Source organism: Rissa tridactyla, chromosome 9 (assembly GCF_028500815.1).
Source record: "Rissa tridactyla isolate bRisTri1 chromosome 9, bRisTri1.patW.cur.20221130, whole genome shotgun sequence".
NCBI lineage: Eukaryota > Metazoa > Chordata > Aves > Charadriiformes > Laridae > Rissa > Rissa tridactyla.
Window position 1 is genome coordinate 18,121,901 of NC_071474.1, and position 18,659 is coordinate 18,140,559.

The 18,659-nt window shown below is 41.1% G+C and overlaps 1 protein-coding gene across 1 annotated transcript in view; it reads right to left on the reverse strand.

Annotated features, from left to right (window-relative positions):
* Positions 1 to 16,453, reverse strand: part of TRPM1 (transient receptor potential cation channel subfamily M member 1) — a 142,761-nt gene extending 126,308 nt beyond the window's left edge. Inside the window, exon 1 of the mRNA XM_054214828.1 lies at positions 16,364 to 16,453. The gene's annotated coding sequence lies outside the window, so the exon portion shown is untranslated. The remainder of the gene's footprint in view (positions 1 to 16,363) is intronic.
* Positions 16,454 to 18,659: the final 2,206 nt, after the last annotated feature.

The window sequence follows — 18,659 nt, forward strand, 5'->3', positions numbered from 1 at the left end:
CTAACTACACAGCTGAGTTTGCATACATCTTGCAGTGAAATTCTTCAGCCTCTTTAACCTACAATATACAAATGACTGAACTTAAAAAAAAAAGCGTAACTATTAGGTACTGTAGCAGCAATTCCTCAAACACATATTTGCATGTGTTGACACTTCTGAAAGGAAGGCTGTTGAGCAGTTATGCTGGGAAATAAACATTGCCTAACCCTGAAGAGTAACCACAAGAACAGAAAAACAAGTGTTACTGCAGCTGGTGCCTTCCTCCCACAGCACTAGCCTCTGACTACTGAAATAAAAAGATTAAAAGTCACCCGAGGTTCTAGCTGGTACTTAAGTAACTTTCTTATAGTTATATAAAGCTTGCAGTTCAAAAGACCAGCAACCACTTCCGCCCCATTACCCTCCACCCCTCCAAAAAGTTTGGCTACTGGCAAAACAAAGTATGCTCTCTCTCAAAAGCTTTCTACTAGGTGTATTTACAAGTTTGGCTCTGCAAGTTTAGCCATGATCCTGGCTGATGGGGACATTAGGGACAGCACAACTAACTTGTCCCCAGGCAAAGGAGTAACTTTTTGGACATTTCGGGCAAGGAAGGAGAGGAGTAAATCTATTGAAAGAGGTGGTGGTCTCCCTCATGCCCCTGTTTGCATCAAGTACTACGCCATACACATGCAAGAGGCTGAATCACCAAGCTGCTGGTGTGTTAGCCCCCTTCATGAAGGAAGCTGGACCCAATCTTGCGGGCTAGTTTACTCTTTCAAGAAGCACGTTAGTTTTGCCTACTCTCCATTACAGTTGCTACCGCCACACTAACTAAAGAGCTTCTTGTGCAGACTATATTTACAGTCACATAGTGATCACTGCCCATTTTACACTCTCATATTTAGTCAGTTGGATTAGAAAGTTAGACTAACCCAATGAGTCTCAAGATACAGGTATGATCTCATCAGAGCCAAGCAGAAGTAACTGCTTACTCTAATATTTGGGTTCATGAGCCTGACAGACACAAGCATGGGGCCCAATATGTACAGCACCTGGAAGCAATTTGGAAAACTCTGATGAAGATCATGGAATTTTGAAGTGTTTTCTCAGAGAAAACCACCAACTCTTCTATTAGTTAGCATCCTTTACCATTAGGATGTTATGCTGGAGGATACATGGTGTTCGCTCGAGGGGAGTAGAGAGGGCCCAAAAGAAACAGAATCTCTCTTCACCCTGATTCTTTTTCAAGGGTTGGGCTCAGGTTGCCTTTTCACTTTGAATTTGGTGAATAATCTTGAAAGAATCCCCTTCCTTGGAAAGATAACACATAGGTGTAAGGCATCCTGAAAGGATCCAATCTGCCATATACAGATAAATGATCCATAAGCTACATGTCATAATTTGTAGAAACATTGGATTTACAGCAAATGTGTGACAGTGTCTCAGAACATTTCTGTTTGAAACTCCCAACTGGAAATGAACAGCAAATGTAACAAAAGAGCCTCCCAGGAAGTCACTTTCACCTGACTATTACACAAATGCTTCAGAGGTTAAGATTTTCTTTTCCTCAAGCCATAGAATGAGATGGTGAGATTCACCATCAGATCTAGCTTTTGGCAATAAAAAAGTGAGTGAAAACATGTCATGGGTTGGTTGAGCAGCTCTCCTTTTATTTGTGGCTCTATATCGCAGACTGGGGAGTAGAATCACTTCCCAAATACCACCCACAATTTAAATCCCAAGCACCTTCTGGCCAAGCAAAAGTCCATGAACATTCCCCCCCTGCCCGCCAGGTTTTAAGGGTTCAGATTCACTAAAACCACCATTGTATTGTAGTGGCTGGCACAGAATAACCAAGTTTCTATAGTGGTAAATAAAGTTTGTGAAGTACGACATTCCATATGCCCCTCTACTCATGCAAAGCCTCATACAACAGCAGCAGCTCCAAGCTGGCAATTTAGCCTTTATTAACAGGTAATGATTTTCATCATGTATAGCTCATACATACACGAGATGTAAGCATCGTCAGTGCAACCGATCAGCATACTTCCAAAATTCAGCACAACAACAACAAAAAAAAAAAAATCACCTGATGCCAATCCAATGAATATGATCCTACATAATGAGACTGGCCCATGGGAGAAAAAGAAATGTGAAAAAACCCTGTCCTATATGTTCAAATTTCAGCCAAGAGTAAAACTGAAGCAAATGGCAGGAATTATATGCTTGCTATGAGGCATGAAGCCAGAGCTAAAAGAATTGCCTCTATTCAGTGTCTCAGCTTTAGAAACAGGGAGTGGATAAACAATTAGACAATGGGTTTGGTGTTCAATTCCATTGCACTGAGTCAGAAGTGGCGGGGATGTATAGACTAGTACTCTGGAGAACCAATGCCTGCATGAGGATGAGCTGCAGCACCATCACTTCTGATCCAGGAGAAACAAAGAAACCTGGAAGAGATTGAAAAGCACCCCCTCCTCACGCCACACATACCACTTACTTCCAAAGCACTCAAACCCTCCAGAATGCCTGCTACAGTCCTCCAGTGCCAGCACTAGACCACACTGCACAGTGTAGTAAACACGGGGAAAACACATTACAAAGCCCTTTGATGGGCCTCGGGGGTGGGATGGAGATTTCCATACTTTAAGACCTTGGCAAGTGCGATCTTCAGCCAGGCCTGACTGCAATCATGACTGGCTACTTTATTCACCTATTTCTGTAGACACTGGCCTTCCTCCAGGTACTGCTGGTGCTTTTCAATCAGACTGTGCTTTCCTGCAATGCCCCTCATGTGCCTCCAGCAGCCATCCTGGGCAACAGCACACTGCCTTGGCCATGAATGGGCTTGCTGCCCTGCCTGTCACAGCACTGCCAGCTGAGCACTCTTGTTTTATCAAAATATCAGGACTTTGGCCAAAATTTCTCCAGGTCTCACACCCCCGACAGCACATGCTATATAAGATTACACTCCTCAAAGCTGGGGTTTGCAGCACCTGGGGGTTATGTTTTCATTCTCCACTTTCTAGCTGCGCCCCAATGCATGTAAAGTGAAACAGCTTGTGTAGGTACCATCCACCTCCTAATGTCAGCAGTCCCTGGAGGAACAAGTTCTGGTTCAAAGCTCCTTTCTAACATCAGCCAGCTGGCAATAATGGATATCCACTGCATGATCTAATCCACCTTCCAGTTACTAAGGTCAGCCTACTATTTCTTTACACTGGCTAAGTGTCCTTAAAACTAGGTACAAATATTCATGTATAACCCAGAGCTTACTTGAGATGCTGTTGCTATAGTCTTGCTGAGCAGCGTTACACAAGAGAATTTCACACAAGATTTCACAATTTCCTAAATTAGACTGTGCTGGGAGCGGAAGAAGGAGATGGGGAGGAAAAGAATGCAAATACTTGATAGAATTAATTCAGCGTGACACGGAGTCAGAACATCTAACTCAATTACAACCTTCAAACCAAGGATGTGAAACCCATTTTGCTTATTTTACACCCCCATTAGATATTCACCACTAGAGATATCTGCCACCTACTGCTATCCACTTGGGGGATAGGAGAAAGAAAGGACAATATGTTCTGTGAATACTACAAAACTCAAGCAATAATCTCCAAAATCCTTCACTTTGAATGCCATTTCCTGCTCCTTATCTCTTGCCTTTGCTCTGCTACATGTACTCACAGTTCTTCATTCACCTTTTATTTTATTCCTTAACATTCTCCACCCAGAAGGCCCTCCACTGAACGGTAACCTGGCAACCTGCACTCAAACTGGCCTGTATACAATTATAGTGACTACAAGAGCCAAACTTACTCTTAGTGAAGCATGTCACAGATGACCACAGCACAGTTTTTCATGATCAGGTGGCCTGAAATGCACTGCACAAAGCTGCTGTACTAGTCTGACCACCAGCCCCTCTCAGAATGTCTCATCCTCCTTCCTCTTCTCACTGTGTATGCCGCTTGTCAGATACTGATAAAGATGACTTGTTTTCACTTGTAGTAAGGGAAACCAAATGCATCACAACCTGTAGGTAGGAAGTTACTCAGACATAACTGTTCTTGGTTTTACTGTTTCTCTGAAGTCTATGAATCCTAGAAAGAACATTTTCCTTTGATTAGACAAATGGCTAGCTGCAAGCATCCCCTGCCTACAGACTGCCTAGGCACAACCCACACATCTGGTCAGAAACGGAGTCACCAGGTTTTAAGGAGGGGCCACAAGAGGGATGTCTCAGCACAAATCCTGTCGTAAGGTGACAGGCTCCCTTCCCCCCTCCAAAAAGGGGTTAACCTTTTTATATATTTGTACTGAAGTTACAGAGACCCATACGTTCAGCCGCAGGTACAGTCAGAGTAGCTCCTCAGCTTCCTCCAGGGCCCTGAAATCTGTCAGAATAGACACGGTTTTTAGATTTTAATCCTGATATAAAATACAGAAGTCGACCAATACTGTAAAGGGATAGTAGTGAATTGGTTACTTCCATTAGGCACAAATATGTTAAACGCAGCAGAAGAAAAATGACTAGATCTCTTGAAAGAGACTACACTACTGTATAACAGCATAACTTCAACGAGCTCACAAAGACCTAAATGCAGGGGAAGCGTTAACTCATGGTAGTTGCAAAGACCTAGAGACACCAAATCACATTGCACAGCAGAGGTAGGAGACACTCAGAATTGTTAAGTGGGTCCTTGATGGACATTATTGAAATGTTTTCTCTACATCTTTATCCGAGAATTAAACAGGCAGTCAGTTGATGGGTTATTTGTGGATATCCTATATAATAGATGCAACAGAATGATAAAACTCCACTGTGCTAAGTGTTCCTCTTCTGCCTCTGACCCACAGCCCTGGGTTTTGCACTAGCTTGCCAGAAAGGTGCACTTCTGCATGTATTTATCAGGCCTAAATTAAACAGAGTTATGGCAGAAGGGCAAGAGAAGTGTTAAAAAATTAACTGAAGAATTAAGGAAAGGTGACACAATAAGCCTATTCTAAATAGCAGTAAATGGTAGACAGGAGACTCTTGTAACAGTTTTCCCACTGAATGCAAAACTCTATGACTTCCCTATTCTCAATACGGCATAAACTATGCACAGGAAATATTCCCCCAAGGTAAACTGCAGTATTTGCTTAAGCAAAATTTACCATCAAGCTTTCACAGCCCTCCCTCTCTTGAGTGTCAAAGCATTTTTATTTACAATATGGAACATGCTAGTTAACAGTGTGATGTTTTATTGCTCAAATCCTCTCCGAGACATATTCCACAGGCTTTGTCTGTAATTGTGCCATTTACCTACTACAGTGCATTACATCTCTTGAAATATACATGAATAGTACACGGGCAGAATTCAGCAGGCACTTTGTACACTGGCGCTAATCCTTTGGGTTATGAGCAGTGAGCTCGAGGGTTGGGAAAAGGCCCCCTTAGAACCCTGTATCCTTGCCCCACAGTTCACAGACATTAAAAATGCTTTTTGTGGTTTTAATGGCGTCATTTGCTACTTGCAAAAAGTCCCTCTAGTTATCTTCATTAAAGATGGTGCAAAGTCCATAATATATATGATGCATCCCCTGAAGACAGCTTTGGGAAATTTGGAGATCTGGGATAGAAGAGGGTTTTCCAAACTCAAGACAGTGCTTGGATTGAGTATCTCAAAGTGACTCTTTGCTGATGCTGGGTTTTTTTGGGGGATTGGTTTGTTTGTTGTTGGGGTTTTTTTGTTTTTTACATATATTTAGCCTTTTCCTCCCTCTTTGTTTCCTTGTATTTTCGCCCTATTTGAACTTACTTGCCGTAGTTTTTCTTATTAAACGTTTTTGTTCTCTGGATGCTCTCTGTGCATATGTGATGCTCGCTATTTGAGCTACACCAGTGCAGTGTCATCTCACTGGCTCTACTCCCTGCTTGGGTAAGAAACTCCAAGGTCTATTTCAGAAAAACACTGTTGATTTTAGTGGAACTTAAGGACACAAATAGGGAGCCCTTACTGAATTCATCTGTCTTTTCAAACCAGCGACACTGCTAAGAGGACAGCTTCAAGGAACAAACCCTCACTGGTGGCAGGCAGAAGAGTTGGAAAGCCAGGCCCTATTTAAGACAAGCACCTAGTGAAAAAGGACAGACCAGAATGAAGAGGAGAAACCCAGGGTGGGTTGTTTTTTTCTGTTTTACTTCCTTGTCAAAAACAGATGCAGGTTGTCTCTGTCAGCTGGCAAAATTAGTTTCCCACTGAAAGAGAAATCAGGGATGCAGCTCAGCTTTTTCCTTCCTCTGAAGACATCCATGTTCTGTTGTTTGATCAGAAGCTGCCAAATGCTGAACCTCAACTCCTTCCTCCACTAGCCCACAGCTCACCAGTCCTTTCACTAAGGGTCAGCTGCTGTTAACTGCCTCTTCGTCATCACGCTTGTTGCTTCCTGATCTGTAGGGTTTCTCACCTGGGAGATGCCCTAGCCCAAAGAAAATCTGTTGGTCAAAAATGAGCTAGGGAGTCAACCCTCTCTTTATGCAGCTCCTTTCAAATACAAAGGCATCTTCTCCACCTCTGTGGGTGGTGTGAGCTCCAGCCAGAGGGTGTGTGTTCTGCCTCATAATATACACATTAACACTTTTCACCCAAAAAATGGCATTAAGTGTCTTATTTACTATTTTCATCATATAATCACTAAAGCATTTCCATGTGTTATTAAGTATCAGCATGTTCTAATCGGAACTCCTTGTATGGGATTATTTCTGAAAGGTATTGCAAGTTACAGCATTCAAACACACAGAATGAAAATAAACTCTAACTTAGTTATTAAATGCAGGTTTATAATATACAAATGCTGTCATGGCAGTGTACTAATTAGTGCAACAAGTAATTAAGCCTGCATCTGTACTTTGCCTGTACCAGATTTCTGTTGCAAGCATCAGCCTTCGTAGCGCAACTGAAAAACTAGGCAGTTATGAGAGGAGGACAGAAACACATCGTAAGTGACCAAACAGGATTATACAATGATGTTATTTCTCTTACTCCAACACACAGCACGGCATTTTTGCACTATGGAATAACTACATTGTTATCAGAAAGGCAGCACCCTTGCTGCTGGAGGCTGCAGAGTACAGCCCACTTCGATACCCCAAACCATCCCATTCACTGAAGAGATTTATTATGATTTTCTTTCATCTAGGTTTCTTGGAAAATGCATTACATCACATCACTCATTCACTATGCATTGTTTAGCACTTGTGCTACGCAAAATCATCAAAAACTGTTAAAACAGCCAGCACTGCCCCACAGCGTTTTGCTGTCACCACAGGGGAACAAGCAGTCCCTTGTTCCGGGCTGTTGTTGACCACAGTCATGGTTCAGATGAACCCCAATGTGCTCAGCTGGACAGAAGAACACTGGCAGCTGTGAGACGAACACATGCAATTATCCAGCACCTGTCGTGCAGAGCACTCGCAACCCTCATTCGTAACAGTAAGCTATCCTCTGATAAATAAGAAGGCTACTAAAGACCGAATAACCACACTGGAGAGAACGTTATACATTAGACAACCAACTGTTGCAGTGTCTAGGTATTATTAGTCAAGCACACTAAACCCCAGAAAATAAATGTACATGTTGCTAAGGGAAAAATCTATCTGTGCTCACAGGTACAGACAGAACTAACTGCAGAGACACTGTAGGGTTCCACTGCAGGCGTTTGGCAGGGGAAGACAAGAGAGGGTTTGGAGAAGAGCTCCTCACTAATTGCACCCAAAAGCTGAAGTGGTTGCTATTATATCCACCATTAAACCGTTCACCCCTTCCGGCTCCAGCAGGGATCCTAAGTTCGTTGTCTACTTGGAGTTTACAGGTAAAGCTTTCTCCTAAATCCAAATGACTATCAGCACGTCATATACTCTGCTGAATGTCACTGAACTCGTCTTCCTACCGACTAAGGTTTTTCCTTTTTTCAATACACAAACCAGCAAAAAGGAAACAAGCTTCTCAGGCAGGCAATGAATATTCCCAGTGCAGAACATATTCAACCACTTAACTGCAGAGAACACAAGCCGATTGCCTAGCAGATCTAGCCAGACCACATTTCCCACTACATTTTTATTCTTGAAAACAGATGAATGCACAAAACAAAGGTCAGTTTCATTACCCGAGTAAGTAATCTGGGCTAAGAGTAAATCAACTAATGCATTTACAAAACTATCAGTATCTGTATTCTAAACTCATTCCAGTTAGTGCTATTTGAGCCCTTTTATGTTTGGTTTCCTTGAATCTGAGTGAATGCATTTGATCCTGATGAATGATAAATCCTCTGAAGAGCTGACTTTAAGTCCATGTTTATTTTTTTTAACATTTGCTCAAAGTAAATTCTGGATTACACAACTGCAACAGTGCAAATTGTGTACTGGAAATCCATGTTGCCAGTGCTTTCCTGTGGTGGTTACATTTAAGAAATGGAACTACTGCATGAATTGGGAAACTAACCAATAAAACAAACTGCAAATTTTCAGTCACCTGTCTGTAAACCATCTGCACACCAAGAATTCCCTAGTACATGTGAATAGTGTTAAACAGCAAACTATGTTTTGTGATATATCCACTGGCAGCTCAACAATAAGCAAATAGTTCCATAGGCAGCTGAATTAAAGAAAAATAATTTCCTAGGGACATCAGCATGGGGTCACCAATGCCCAAAAAGGGGAAAAATTCTGCTGCAGCTTCCCATCAGCGTGGACGGGGACCTGTCCTCTAGCCAATTACCCATTTTCAAAGGACATCTATGAAATTACTTGGTTTTATTGCTTGAACTCACAGAACATGCTGAAAAGGTATTAAGTAGGCAACAGACATGGAATTGAGTAAGCCCGGCTTCCATAACAAAAAAAACCCCAAACAACAACAACTAAAAGAAAGGAGGATCATAAAAAGGAGACTCCAGGAATTTGGCTCTGGATGTTTATACATTTTTCCTTGAGCAAAATTTGCACTGCACTGTTTCCTCTGTGTTCTAATGAAGTGCAGATTTTCTTTACTTTTATTCAAGAACATGTCCTCGAACACTTGACACAACATCTCAAGTCTTACAGGCCATGTGCCTTTGACTTCAGCTGTAAAAGAAACAGAATGGTGCACTAAGGACACTAAAGGTTTATGAGAACTATAGCAACAATCTCACTAATTATTTAAATAAAGATACAAAGAAGTTTTAGGGTTCACCTCTACTGTACATTTCTATTTGCACCAAGAAGCTATTTGGTAAATCTACTTTACAGAGAAATGCACATGTTCTTCCTCAAAGGTGGGATGATCAGCTTGAACAACAAATGCTGGAAATTTAGGATAACTCCTAGGGAAAACCATTTCTGTAAAAAGTCACTCCCTGATCCTGGCAAAGCCTATGTAAGTCTTAGCCAGTGAAATAATCAGTGGATAGGGTAAGGCCTTCCTGAAGGATATTATGTGATTTCAGATGTTCACAGCATATAAACCAGTAAGCATGCAAGAAAGTCATAGAATCATTTAGGTTGGAAAATACCTTTAAGATCATTGAGTCCAACCGTTAACCCAGCGCTGCCAAGTCCACTAAATCATGTCCCTCAGCACCACATCTACCTGTCTTTTTAATACGTCCAGGCAACTTGAGGCTGTTTCCTCTTGACGTATCTCTTGTTACTTGGGAGAAGAGACCAACCCGACCCTCACTACAACCTCCTTTCAGGTAGTTGTAGAGAGCGATAAGGTCTCCCCTCAGCCTCCTTTTCTCCAGCCTGAACAACCCCAGCTGCTCCTCATAAGACTTGTGCTCCAGACCCCTCACCTGCTCTGTTGCCCTTCTCTGGACTCGCTCCAGCACCTCAATGTCTTTCTTGTAGTTAGGGGCCCAAAACTGAACACAGTATTTGAGGTGTAGCCTCACCAGTGCCGAGTACAGGGCACTGCACAAGTCTTCTCCCAGTACATTCATTCCAAGGAAAGGAACAGTTCCAGTGTTCCCAAAAGGGAATCACTCTCATATAGCTCAGTGTAGCACATATACCTGCTTCAGAACAAGTTAAACAAGTGTTAGTTTAAAAGGAAGAAATCACAGCAAGGAATTTACAAAAAGGACATCCAAGGTCTCGAAAACTACATTGAAAGTACCCAAAATAAGGAACCCAGTTTTCAAACTGTGTGCCCAGTGCTCTCGGAAATGGATAGCATTGTTATGCCTACGCAGGGACATATGGGAGGATGGGGTAATTTTGGGGCCACTCCCCTTAGTGCCAGCTGGTATAACTCATGCTCCTGTGTCATATGAAATGCACATTTTTCCCTCACTGCTTAGGTTTCCTGGAAATATCTCTAAGATTCTGCCCAGTGCATAGTCAGGTTAAGTGATCATTTCTGTACTTCACACTGCAAATTGAGTCATTTGGTAGTTTGATGACACATTTCTGTAACTGGCCTTCTCTGTTTTAGAGATATGATCTATCTTCTGCAACAGGAACTGACTCCGGAGAGAAGAAAATATTGTCATGTTAAATTATGTCATTGTCACCTAGTGTCCCTGAAAAAAACCAAGATAAGTCTCTGAAGTCTGTCTGCTTATGACACGCAACATCTAAATCACATCTCTAGCACTTAATCTGAAAATGCAAGGATCAGATTCTCAACCAATACGCAAAGGTGTCACAGTTTTCATCCTAGAACAGTAACATTGCTTGGCTGGGCTTCAGAGTACCTTTCTCTAGTTTATATTAGCTTCCCACATGGATTAAGTTTAGTTTGGGCATCCATGAATTGCTGTGGGTTAACTCATCCTATCTCAATCAAAATAATTAGGGTTTTAGGCATCTGTAGGGCTGGCACTCAGGCTTCAGTATGTAGGTATCACAGTTATTGTAAACATGAAGAGAAGTCATAACACTGTCATGAAAGTGAGAGATGCCAGCACAGTGGCTGAGGAGCAGGAGACATGGACCAGATGCAGGTCTTATACTGATAGTCTGGATATAGCACAAACATGGGCAATAAAAAAGAAAAAAATGAAAGAAAAGCAGAACACAGCTTCATAAATGGTTTGTCTTCATCAGGAATCATGCAAACACTGCATTTAAGACCGTACCATACATGTGTTAAATACATAGGAGACAACGAATCACAGAGTTTACAGTAATATAAGGCAGTGAAGCAGCATACATTCACAAATGAGAAAGAAAGGTTGGCTTAGCTTCTCAAGCCCTGTTTCAGGGAGCAGGATTATCTGCTAGATAAATCTCCGTTGCAGAAGAGGCAATAAAAGTTCTTGGCTGCAGAAGAACTGGTAGTGGTACCAAAAGGAAAAAAAAAAAAAAAAAAAAATCTCATAAAGTCAGGCAAATCTCCCATTGCTGCCAAGAAATCCATGACAGAGCCCTGGGCTGGACCAGCCAAAACAGAGCTGGTGAGGGAAGACAGGATGAGGAAAAGGGACTGGTTTTGGTTAACACCCGTAGACCACTAAGTCCCATACACACGCTTCTTCACCACCCCCCTACCCCAGTGGGATGGGGGAGAGAACTGGAAGGGCAAAAGTGAGAAAACTTGTGGGTTGAAATAAAGACAGTCTAAAAAGGAGGGGGGAAAACAAAACGAAACAAAGAAAAACAAGTGATACAAAAGCAATTGCCCGCTACCAGCTAAACCAATACTCAGCCAGTGCCCAAGCAACAGCAACCCCTGCAAAACTCACCCCAGTCTTATTGCTGAGCATGATGTTGTACAGTATGGAATATCCCTTCAAGTCAGCTGGGGTCAACTGTCCTGGCTGTGTCCCTTCCCAGCCTCTTGCCCACCCCCCAGCCCTACTCATTGTGGGGGCAGAGTGAGAAATGGAAAAAGCCTTGACGCTGTGTAAGCACTGTTCCGCAACAGCTAAAACATCCCTGTGGTATCAGCACTGTTTTGTTCACAAATTCATAGCCAACTAACTTATTTTATACAAAACTCAGGGAGCTGACTTACACAGAAGCCTATGTGGCTGGTATAGTGACCTTAATGTGAATGCAGCCTAAAGATAGGAATAAAAGGAAAACTCACTTCACAAAGGCCAGTAAAGCTAAAATCTGTGCTGATGGAATTTTTAACATAGAGCACCCACTTAACCACGCAGTGTTTCTGCCACAGCCCTGGGTAGTGCTCCCTCAGTTGGATACTTAGCAAACTCTGCTGGGTTTGGATTTTGCCACACTGGTGCCACATACTCCTGATGGGAACAGGCGGCCAAGGGCTCTCCTACCCTTGGGAACAAACTTTGCAGAGGTGGGATCTCACAGCTCCATTACTTTCAGACTCTTGAAATGGGTCAAAGTTTCCCAGATAAGTGGACACCTTGGGTTAAGTTTATTTCTTCAATGGCAGTCTTTAGGGAAAGCAAACAAATACATAGGCCACATGAGACTGCTGCAAACCAGTTAGTTCTACTTTAGATATCACAAGTTACAGGCGTGTTACGTGATAACAACCACCCACATGCATTTGGTCACTTTTCAGCAACCTCACAACAGCTGTCTAACATCAGAGGTCTCTCAGTAATCTAGTTCAGCATCATTCAGGATCTCTCAATCTCTCTCTTTAGTCAACCTTTGAATCAAGCAGCAACAAAATGGATTTCTTGCTCTTCCCCCGTCCTACCTTTACCTTTTCTCTACTGGTAGTACACTTATACTCCCCTTAAGAGGAAAGAAAAAGGCTATTCAGAGATACTTTTATGTATTATAACTTGCAGTTACTTTGCTAAGCAATTCTTTCATCATCCTCATCATGTGATCACCTCTCTTAAATCTCCATTACACCCTCACCGTTATGTCCAGGTTCAGAATATAAATAATGGTTTGCCATGGAAAGTAGCCACTTTCCTACTCATGCACGTTCCACAGGGATGCACAGCTACCAGCATTTTACCACCTCATTACGCTATCTGAAAGAATTTCTTTTGTTCCTTGCAGTGGCTCGATTCAGAAAGAAAACCGATAAAAACCCCTACTCCAAATTTAGTTTGCAGTCTAACATAAACATACATACCAACTGCCGAACAGTAAGCATTATATATCAACTGTACACAAACACCAACTCTTTTCATAATGACGTTATAAATATAAAATGCCAATTTCTGAGCACTGACTAGTTCAGTAGGCCCAACATATTATGGATCTGACATTATAATATCTGCTTCAGATAGTATATCACAAAAATATTCAGGTGCCTATTTTGCAGCGGTATTTGCACCTGCAGTTCATTGCTGGCTTGCAAGCATGAACGTGAATAAATGTTATACAACGTTTGTTGAATAAGCTGCTACATCAGTTCATTCATCTGAGAGCTTCCTGGTGATGTGTTGGTGCTTTTTGAATCAAAAGAAGCTTAGCAAAAGCAGCAACACGCAATATTCACACGTTGTAAAAAGCATACATAAGTGAAGAATTAGAAATTATAAATGGGTAAATAATAAAAGACCAAAACCAACACTGAAATGAGTTAAACAGCTCAAAATAATGATTCTGTGACTCAAATCCACTGGATGTGATTATTCTCAATGCATATGGCTTCTAACTTCATCACTGTCTGCTTTATAGCTGGCAAATTCTGACGGAAGTCTCAGGCTCCTGTTACAATGACTGAAAATAAAGAAATTCACTATTTTATGTTTTACTTTCCCATGTTTGCTGTACCTTAACCTGAACACCCTCCTGTTCTCTGGTAAGCATTACTTAAATTGCTGTTGCATTTAAAAGAACTTCTTTTTTTGACCTGATTCCTCAAAAATATGCACCAGATGGAGAACTGGATTTCATCATTTTAAGTTCTATGATTTTTTTATGGCAGGAAGGTTACATTTCCCAATATTCTTAAGTTTTTACATCAACAGTTAAAAGACCCTTTGCTGGTGTGGCGGCTGGCTTGTTATGATTGGATGTCTCAGAACCACTGGCCGGCAGATATTACTCCTTCACTTGGAAGTTTTTTCATAGCGTGTTAGAGACCACTGACCTACAGCTTTGCTCTCACTGAACTGCTTTCCTGTAATGTATGATGAACAGCAACCTTAGGAAAATTAGACAGAAAGATAAAAGGAAGATGAAAAAGGAAACTAAAAGCAAAAAGGCCCAAATGTTTACTTGTGGGTCACCAGTTCAGAGGTCTGACCACAGCAGAAAGGCATGCCTGTACCTGGAAATGAACCAAGACACTCTCACGCCTCAACTGCAGAGGTCACACACGCTATGAAACAGGCCTGCTTGGTGTATTCAGCAATGTTGATCACTGTGAAGCCTTTTAGGACACTCTCCTGATCATTATTGCAACAGCACTACCCTCTGAAAGGCCTCTTTGCCTCCTTCATGGCTTAAAGAAACCAGAGAAATAGCCCTATACAGCCTCAGGTATGACATCGCTTTGGTCATAGCTTTCTCAGAGACTGCATTTAAAACAATGCCACAAGCACAGCAACTGCAGATGTCTTCTGTGATCTGCCCAGTACCCGATACCTGACAGCTGAAGCAGAAACTGAATTTCATGATTCAGTTTGCTGCTCACAAAGAAGTGCTTTACTTCTGCCTCTGGGCTTTCCAGTATGGAAAGGGCAGTGCCCAGAAGCAACTGAACCTTACAAGCACGCAAGCCCTGTGCAACTGAGAGGCACCTGGATGCCGGCAGTAATGCCAGTCCCCATGTGCAGAGGTGAGGTGAGCTGTGCTATGGAGAGGAAGCTGGAGGAGTCCACGTGCACCACTTTATAGGTCTGTCCAAAAAAGTCAGAGGCAAGTCTACCTTTGCTATACAGCCAGTCCTGTATGGAGCATCAAGAAAGGCTAATAAAGGGAAAAAGGAAAAAAAAAAAAAAGTGGTATTAAAAAAAAAAAAAATCTCGTATTTCAAAACACACCTGTCTGCTAAACATTGTGGTTAGTGGTATCTGAGAAATAACAACTGAAAAAATTATTGAGGAAAAGAACAACCAGGGCTAGATTCCAAAAGAAAAGCATTGGAATAAAATACTTCCCTGAGTCTTCCTCCCCATCTTTCTCCTCTAAAGAGGGGGTAAAAATATATAAATAAATAAAGTAAAAAATAAAAGAAATCAAGTCCTTCTCCCCACACCACAGCCCCCCCCCCAAGTCTTGCTGCTTAGAAATGCACAGGCATTATTTGCAAACACAGTGTCTGTGATGATTATGTGGACAGCCTCACTAAGAGTCCTCCCAAGAAATCCATTAAAACAGATACTGTTTGTATACAGTATAATTGATGCTCATTTTTAACATGTAAACTATTATTTCATGCTCTGTTACAGAAAAGGACTAAGTATTGAATAACAGCTATGCTCCCTTTTGTTTCTCAGCTTTTACCGTTTTCCAGAAAGGTAATATATAATATTACCTATAATATATAATAAATAACCTCCCTTCTCTCAGACCAGTGGGAGGGAGTCCAGTTAAGACCCTCCATTTCCATATTCCTTGCATTGCCATACTGGTCACATCAGCCTCCTACTGCAGAAATAAGCATATGAAAATAAAATAAGCATTTAAACCAACATTTAATGCAAGAACATTTTGACATCTATACTACACTCTTTGCCACAGCACACGATAGCACAAACTGATATAGTACAGTATAGAGAACAGTCTTTTTTGTGTCCCATCTTCCAAAAGTATCAAAACACTTCTTAAGTGTGACGGGTTTTTTCCTTCAGAGTTTATTTTCCTAATTATTCATTTATCTTTGCCATGCCAATAATGCCTTCTGCCAACTTCTGTGCAATAATCACAACAGCACTTCTCTAATTTTAGCATGGAGGAAGAACAATACTCAAGAATTCAGAAGTCTCTGTTCATCAACAGAAGCCATAAAATCCCACTGAAAATCAAATTAGGTAGTGTGCAAAAATTTCATGACATTTCCAACCTGACTGGATTCAGCTCAGCTACGAAGATGGCAAGACCATTGTTTTAGGCACTGTTCTGGCATTTTTGATTCCTGTCACAGCCAGTCCAGGAAGCTCAGTGACAGCACGTTGCTGTCACTATAGCTTACAGTGCTTTCTCAGCCCTCCAAAGCACCTTGCAGTGTTTCTGAAATGTCAAAGTTGCTGACTGCTGACTCCCAGACACCGCGTATAAATGGCCTCTTGTTTTAATACTCAAGCCTTACCTCCACCTTTTGCAAAAGCACTGTCAAATTGAAGCCACTAGAGTCTTTTTTTTTTTTTTTTAAAAAAACCTAGTCCAAGTCTTTAACAACTAGAGACTTACTGGTGATGTTGATATGAATTCAAGCAATTACTTGCTACAACACAGTGATTTGCCCGAAGTAAAGTGAGCTAAAGAATCAGAAGATGAGGGTGAACATCTGATACTCACTCTTTTAAGTCACTGGGAGTATGGATAAAACAGCACTGTGCAAACATTCAATGCAGTGTGGCTCATCTCTGGCAGAAACCTGTTCATTTCTTCCCTCTCTTCCTATCTTCTACCAGTTCTCCATTATTATTAACCTGATATCAACAAAAGAGACATCATTAGGCATGTTTATCTTTGAGACAGCTACTGGCCATAGGCTTTACAATTCTGTCCCCTTTTATTCCCATGGTTAAGAAATCAAACAACCACTCTTACACAGCTCTTTCCAGAGCCCCTCTCAAACCATGGAACCACTAAGGAGCAACCACAGGAAAGCATCAATAAAGACTAATATTCCACCAAAATACAGGATTGTGAATACATGTACCGCAAGAATGCAGGCAGGGATGTCTGCTGTTTTCTCCGTTTCCTTTTTTAACTTGTTTCTTCAGTTTTATTGAACAGGGAACTATTTATGTAGCCAAAATAAAATGAAACTAGTTTTTTTCATCTTACAGCTACTGTGTAGGAACTGAAACAGGCAGAGGGACTACATGACCTTTTATTTTTCCTTTCACATAAAGAGCATCTTGTGATGCAAAATAACGTAACTTCACTGAAGTCCATAGAACTCCTGCAGTTTACACTGTTTGTGTGTCGACCCATTGGACCTAAAGCAGAAGTGTATGAAAATGAAAGAAATTATTGAGCAAACTCATGCAAGAAAAGTGCTGATGATAGGTCTCCTACTATAAAACTGCCTGTTTAGATCTTATCGTGTTCTTGGGAATAGTAACCTAATTTTTCTCAGATAAAATTCCTCATATCTCCCACTCAAAAAAATCCCGCTTCAGACTGCCCGATTTTGCATGTTGCAGACTTTTGCTATCATTTGGTTTATAAGAATGTGACACTACAGCATCTTTTTAACTGGAATAGCATTTTTTACATCAGTTATGAAAAATGTTGTTATAGCTCAATTTTTTTTATTTATTTTGGCCATGCAAAACAAAATATCAGCTGATTCTGAAGCACATCTGGCATTTGTATAAGGACTTTGTTCTATTCTGTTTAAAGTTTTGTTGTTAGAGTTCATAAAACTATTTTCATTTCACAAAGCATTTTAGAGGTTCTTATTCCTGTAATTTAAAACAATAAGCTATTTTGGGAGTGGCAGAACAGGGTGGATTCAATTTTAAATTATTCCGCTGCTATGCACTTGTAACTAAACAAGACTCTAAATTATGTATTAAGAAAACACTAAATATTAAAAACCCCTGCCAAAACCCAGGCTGCATTACTTGAGTGGATGCAAAAATAGTGCCATAACAGAGGGAAAAATTCTCACCTCAGTCTGTGGGACAAATGCCTGCAGGTGAGAACACATCAACAACATAATCAAATAAACTAAATTAAAGGGGGAGGTAGGATCTATTTTTATTAAATGTTTTTGGTAATCTCAGTTTCAAAATTCAGCTCCTTTGGTAAGAACAAGTCAACAGTTGCAGGACATTCAACGGAGGTGAATTTATGATTTACTGTGTACTTACAGAAATTCATTTTTCCACTTGCTCAGAGAAAATGAATATGCAATAAAAAATAACAACAAACAAATAGGCAGATAAATATATTATCATCAGAAGAAAGAGTTGATAAATGGGCACAGTAGTTTGGCTAATGATTTTACATAGAATCTTTTTGTACTACTGATTTAATGTAATGACAGAAATTTCTATCAATGGAGACTCTTCACCCCTGCTGCTTGCAGGGAAGCTATCTGCTACTGTTAATTCACACAGAAGCATTTAATATTCGCAATCATGCACTAAAAGCCAAAGCCGGTTCCACCGAGCAGCTGGAATTTTCATGTCCAGATGACAAACACACTTACTACACCCTACTCTTGTGCGGGCAAAGAGTGACTCTTTCATACTGATAGCGTGTAAGACAGGACAATTTTTTACTTCTACTCATCTATTAGAAAGTGAGAGGCATGTTTTCATTCACAGTCGTGACTTAAAGGAGTAAATACATGAAGCCTAACTGGGCTACATACACATCTACTGAATATAACTAACTCTTCTTCCGCAGTAAAAGCCTGTTACAAGTAACCTTCACAACATTGCTCTTTCACAAATTAATGCCCAAAAGGTTCATCCAACCAAAGGAGTAAGTTCTCATCAAAACAAACTCCTCCTCTGAGCCCCCTGCCCCCAGCCTCAGCAGCCTGCCCTTACCCACACAGAGTACAGACAGCATCACTTTTCCAGGCTGACATTGAAACAAGCTCTCAAACACAAAGCTGCAGAAGTACTAG